This window comes from Plutella xylostella, chromosome 4 (assembly GCF_932276165.1).
Source record: "Plutella xylostella chromosome 4, ilPluXylo3.1, whole genome shotgun sequence".
In the NCBI taxonomy this organism is placed as follows: Eukaryota; Metazoa; Arthropoda; class Insecta; order Lepidoptera; family Plutellidae; genus Plutella; species Plutella xylostella.
In genome coordinates this window covers 4,794,295-4,800,723 of record NC_063984.1, presented here as the reverse complement: position 1 = coordinate 4,800,723, position 6,429 = coordinate 4,794,295, and positions in this window count along the sequence as shown.

Genomic DNA, 6,429 nt, shown 5'->3' with positions numbered 1-6,429 from the left:
TTGCAAGTGAAGGTAGACAAACCGCGATAAGAGTATTACAATGCGCCATTAGCATAATCCGACGTCGACACGGCGGCGAGGGTAGATACAAGTAAGACGCTTAGGAAAATTATCTATTATGCGTATCGTAGGCCTACGCGCGTGCTACGCCGCGTAGCGCGTAGCCCCGTAGCCTCGTAGCGCTACGCTCGTAGGCTTATTAGTGAGAGAGTCATTTGGAACTTGGGGTGGTAAATATGGTAATTACAAGTAGTGACCACATCAATTGAAAGGACTATGTCCATGTCCACATACCATGTTTTTTTTTTTTTGGTGGATCAAAATGTAGTAATTTATATTAGAATCAAAGTTTCGATTGTATTGAGTCCACATAGTTTGTGCAGTAGTAACATGCGACAAGATCGTAAAGGCACGTGCAGGCGCGGGCGCGGGGCGGGGGAGGGGCGGAGTCCTGAGATTGGACGAGGTCCTCCGGGAGTCCCCCGGGGCGCTCCCGGCGACACATTCACACTACACCTATCAAACAAATTACATCACTAACTAAGCGCTTTCCCGAGCAAGTCGTAAAACAAACGATATCTGTCTTTCTTTAAATGTAAAATTTCAGAGTTTAGTCCTGTAATTACAGCGTTACTAACTACGAGCCACAATCTAGTGGCTTTAGGGAATACACACACAATAGCACGGAGCTATTTAAAGAAATTATTAGGTGCAATTACGGGTCTTGTCGTGCGTGATTGGAATGCAGCTGGGGCGAGGGTCCGGCGACAAATTCTTACAAATTAATACATCTTATCCGTAACCCGGCCGGGCCGCGCGCTATACCACCGGAATATATTACGCTATCCTCACTCAATTTGTAAAGAACATATATTGACATTGAGTGGCTTTGAAGAAGAAACGAAAGTGAATGTTACTTTACGTGTTCCTTTGTTGTAATATTTTTTATGGGAGATAACAAAGACAGACATATTGGAGTGTTCTCGCGATGTTCGCAGATACAACGGTTGTGAAGTGTCGCGACGTCGCAGCGTGTCGGTGAGATTTCATTTCTAATCGGTGGCTGGATCTGCAGCGTCAGCCGCCGCCGCCGCCGCCGCCGCCCGCCGCGCCGCCGCCGCCCCGCTCGCGACGCTCGTTGTTTCGAGAGCAATCGAGGCGACAATAAAAAAGGCGATCGTCTTCGCCCCGGGCCGACTTATTTACAGAAGCCATCGCTATTTATTTTATTGACTGCCATTTGCCCTGACTTTTATCGCCGGCCGCTTTCCGGACTAAAACAACGCAGGTAAAGATTGTCCAGTAACACTAGATTGTTACTGCTTCTCTTTTTATTATTGGAAACATTTGTACTGATTGGGTCGGCAGTGGGCGGCACTGACCTACCCTCCGGTGAAGCCATAAACTTTTTATTTGTATTGTTCAGCACAATTTGGTTGACAGTTGTGTCGGCAATCGAAGAAGTTATTTTAAAACAGTTAGGAATATAGGTACCTATTTCATTTTATTGTAATATTATTCAGTAAGGGGTTGTAAACTCAAATCAAATACAGTTTTTATATTAAAAGAAGTAGAATTACCAAAAGGCTTGTTGTGTAGGCGGCGCAGATTTATTAGCATTAATAACATTTGATTTAATTAATTTTACATTGTGAAAACTACAACTAATGGCTGCGTTACTGATATAAGTAGGCTTCAATTGATTAAAAAACATAACAAAAACCGGCCAAACATTAATGAATTACCTAATAAAAATCAACATCTTCCCTTTCAAAGTTCACAAGAAGACTAGCCCCAGGTCAGTTCACAGTACATAAAATTACACGTTACCCCCTTTCAGCCAAACAACCATAATATCAATTTTCCAAAATAGCTCTGAATAGTTTAGTTTATTGTGATAAAAAAGCGAAGGGCAGTAGTCGCCGCGGTGTTTCGGAAGGGGTGAGCCATTCTCCACGCATGATCGCTCCGCGGCGCAGATTTATTAGCATGCGGGCGGCTGACCAGCGGAACCATTACACCCATTACGATCTATCTGATCAACCGGTGCGAGAGTTATGGCACTCTTGTTTTTCTTAACTACATGAAAATGCCAACAAAGAGAAAAACTCGCATATTTCCAGCCGGGGTACGCACGGATTATACGTAATGGCATCCGCTATATTTCTTCTACATGCAAACAGCACGCGCTTATGGACTGTGGCCGAATACAAATAAGCGATGACAATAAAGGGGTTCGAAACGGTCATAGCGATCTGTTTACAACATTGGTACATCTATTTGTTGATTAGAATCGAGAATCGGGCCCTTACTAGTAGTGCGATAATTAGTCCACTTACTATTAAGTGACTATATTTGCCCACTTAAGATAAGTTCAGGAAAGTTTTTCGCAAGTTGTATGAAAGGCTGTGGAAGTTTCTCTCGGCAGGGGCGGCTGTTGGTTCTATTCAGATTTATGCCGCTCCGACGCCGGCTTCTTCAATACAGATAATGAACGGGGCGGAAACTATAAATCTACTCAGTCGCAAAACTTGCCTAATAGTGAAGAAAGTAAAGTAAATATTGCGAACTATTAGCTCGTTTGTGCCGGGCGTCCTTTCCGCGTGCCATTTGAACCTGCTTAGTGAGGTTTCCGCTTAAGCGTATTAATCTGAAATTAGGTCACAGTTAACACCGCTATGTTAAGTACAGGTCAGTGGCCCACTAGTCCATTTGTTACGTTACGTTAATTTTATGGGTTGATAATTTGTATTTACTTATTGATCTACTTATTCATTGATTTGGGAATGGCATTAGTCAATGTTAATATTTGCCTAGTAGTGAACTCTAAACAATCTACTAATTTGAAATTTTACTGATAAAACGCAATCATCATCAGCAACCCAATCATCTAAACACCAGCACCATCGTTGAACGAAGCTGCATATTCACTAGCGTTATAAAGATGTCTCTACCTAATGGAGCTATGTCCGTCTTTATCTCCTACAATAATTACGATAAGAGGAGGAAAACAAAGAGGGATCAATCGAAGCCATGCCCAGGACCACGAGTCATTATGCAAGCGGCCCGACTACTGCTCAATAAATAGTTAAGATATTCTTGACCGAAGGGAACTTTTACCGAAGGGCTCTATTGACATAAATTTATAGTGCTGCGCAGCGTGTTACCGGTATTGGTATATCGGTTTTGGTAACACTTATTGTAACGTACCGATACCGGTAACATTAAATTAGAAGGTAGATGTTTATCAAGGACAAACACCCAAATTAAATTAGCGTATCTTCAGGGTGTTTTTTTTTTTAAATAACTCCCTATTCAACGATTAAGTACTTATTACATTTTATGATTAGCAATAATAATTTAAATCTCCATTACAACAATAACCAAACATATTATATTATTATTATTTTTACTATACAATACCAGGTACCTTTCGATTACTTACAGTTAGGGCCGGGCAGCCCTAGAGGCAATGTCGGCAGTCTACATTGGCTCGGACGCGACAAATCAACTGCCGTGGGAGGACGTCCCCGCATCGACAGCTCCAGATTTATAGCCTCGTCCGATAAACCAGGGCCCGTTTGTTTTGCCAGCCTTTATAGCACTACATTCAATGAACCTCATTTGTACTGGATTTGTTATTCTTTTTCCGCTACCCTTCGTCCTACGCAGGCATTGTGGCTACGCTGTCGCCGTAGCAGACTCTTAGCACTACCCCGATACAACAAATTGGGAATAAAGTATATTGGTTTAAATGTAATTTGGACCTCATGCATATAATTTTTTGTTTAAAACAATGTCAGGCTCATTTTACGGTACACATGAAGGGCAAACAAAAGTAAAAACACGTTACGAAACAATGCTGCATAAGTAGCTAACCTTTTCAACGCCCGTCCCGGCTGCGTGGTGTACTCAATACGTTACGTGGGAAATTTAATTGACACGAATCTTTGCAGAGGACGTTTAATCCTCCGTTAATAGCCGTTGACCGTGGTAAATCTGTGGTAATCCTGTGAGCAGAACAAATATAGTTGAGTCGCGATAAGGTGCGTCCGGCCGGCCAGAGCGGCGCGAGGGCGTTAAATGCCCCATTTATATGATGATGGTGGCCGCTGGCCGCTCTCCCCTGGGCACGTTTTGTAAATGACACCGCTGGAACTAACGCGCTACCCTGCCGGTCGTTGACACTGATGCCTCACTAAGATCACGGCGCAAATTCCCCGATTGCAAACTTTTATTGGGTCTGTCAGAGATCTGGCACAGATTCCACCCCCGTCCAAAATTGTTTTCTAAGAACAAGGGTTGGAAATTCATACGCTGTGTCACGGTATATCATTTTTGTTAGATACAGTGTACGAGTAAGAGCAGCCAACAAAGGATAACATAAAATATTCGTGCTATTACTTATAGCTGCTATGCGAGAGCGAGCGGGGCTCACACTCATAGGTTGCTGTAGATATGTAGAGTCAACAAACACGGAACACCGGTGAAAATATTTGTTGTTCCAGTTTAAAAAAATGTGGCTCCGGTCAACTGATTTGCATAGTAAACGGGCGCTTAGGATGTGTCGACACGCGCGGTCCGGCGGCTTATCAAGGACGAGTCCACGCACTCCGCGCCGGACGCCGGACACACGTCAAAGGTTTTTCTTTTGTTTTTCAGTTTGATTGGAATTACCTCTAACATCGTCTTGATAAAATAGTTACTTAGTACCAATTAAAAGTTCATCTATACTCGTAGTATAGTAATAAATAACGACACTGATGATGATCAACGACGGTGATGAGATGGAACATGACAAGAAATCTCTCGGAAATCATCCCTTAAGCAAAAATATGTAGTTATACATATGCTAGCCTCATTAATTGATCATCACGCCAGCTGTACAGCCTCGAGGTTCGAGATTCGATTCCGATTAGGTAGGTACATGCCCTACCATCGACGGCGCGGCAGCATCAACTACAGGCAAGGTGACTGGTTCATCCCAACTCCCCATTTTAATTTGACGGACTTCGCCGTGTGCCCGCCTGTCGCCGGAAGATACCACCATTTTATTAAGGAGCCGGTGATAATAACAGGAGTGTAATTTAATTCACGGCTGTTAAGTGGGTGACTAGGCAGGATGAGAACCGAGTCATTAGCGGTTATCACTTCATTCCGGGTGAAAAAATTTCAACAGCCCTCCCCGCCCTCGTCTCACGTGCTCTCTTAATGATTTATTAATTTTCACCTGATAAATATGGTGCTTTGATGGTCTCGGGTTAACGCATAATCGACTCACTAAATGCATGTTGCATAGTCATTGTTTTAATACATAAGTTCCTATTAGTATTAATTACCCAGTGAGAGTACTTACCTCTTATCAGTGAGTTGAGTCAATTCAATGTCACGTAGCTTTAAGTTAGAAATTTAATAAGTACTTAGGTGTTCATTGCAGTAACGGTCTACTGTAGATCCACTGGTAAAATAAATTAATAAAACGCATTAAAATCTGTTTTGCCGCTACGTGGCTACAGATAGACCCAGAAAAACTTTTTTTTTGCTTTTATACTTAGGTATTTGAGTGTAAGTTAAGTACACCAACAGGGGACAAGATACTGAGGGATAGTCACCGGTCATCGTGTAATCCCCGTAGGTAAATTATTTAATCCAGCACTACCTCACCTTCACATTGGCAGTGTGGTACAATCGGGAGCATCGATCGAGTGGTGGGTACTAGGGACACAGATAGCTATAGGAGCCGCTAGGCCGCGACCCGCGCTGGAGTGCCGACTCAGCAGAGTGCGCGATCGATACCATCTCCCGGCCGCTACTCTCCTGGTACACGTACACTGTTACTCTTTTATGATTTTAATAAAAAACGGTTTGTAGGCAGGTTAATTAAGTGGGTAGTAAAGACATGTGGTAAAGATAATCCATTTACTTATTGATGTAGGTTTTTAAGGGTTATTCCCACGTTATTCCAGTGCATTAGTTACTAAGGTAGTAAGAGTTAGTTTTGTTCGATCACTATGCTAAAGATATTAAAATTCTGTCGAAAATTATAAGCTAGACTAAATTAATTTATGAATTCTTATAAAAGATAAGCCGATAGCCGATACGAATACCTACCTAACAGATAGCAAGATTAGTACTAAGGTAGGCAATGAAGGTTATTATTGGTATGTTGCAGTGCACAATACCTAGGTACATAATGGTTTTATAGGTGTACGATAAGTATGTTTAAAAGCCTTACTTATTGTTTGTTTGTTTTTAAATGTCTTAGAACCAAATGCAAGCGTTCCGCTCCGCCTATTTGCATTCCGCTAGTGATAGGTCATTCTTAACAATTTTAACTTTGTTCTAAAACTTTTGAAAAATAGCAAATAAAATATTTGCTTTTCAATAAAAATACTTTGTTGTTCCAGTAACTAATTATGGATCAGATAG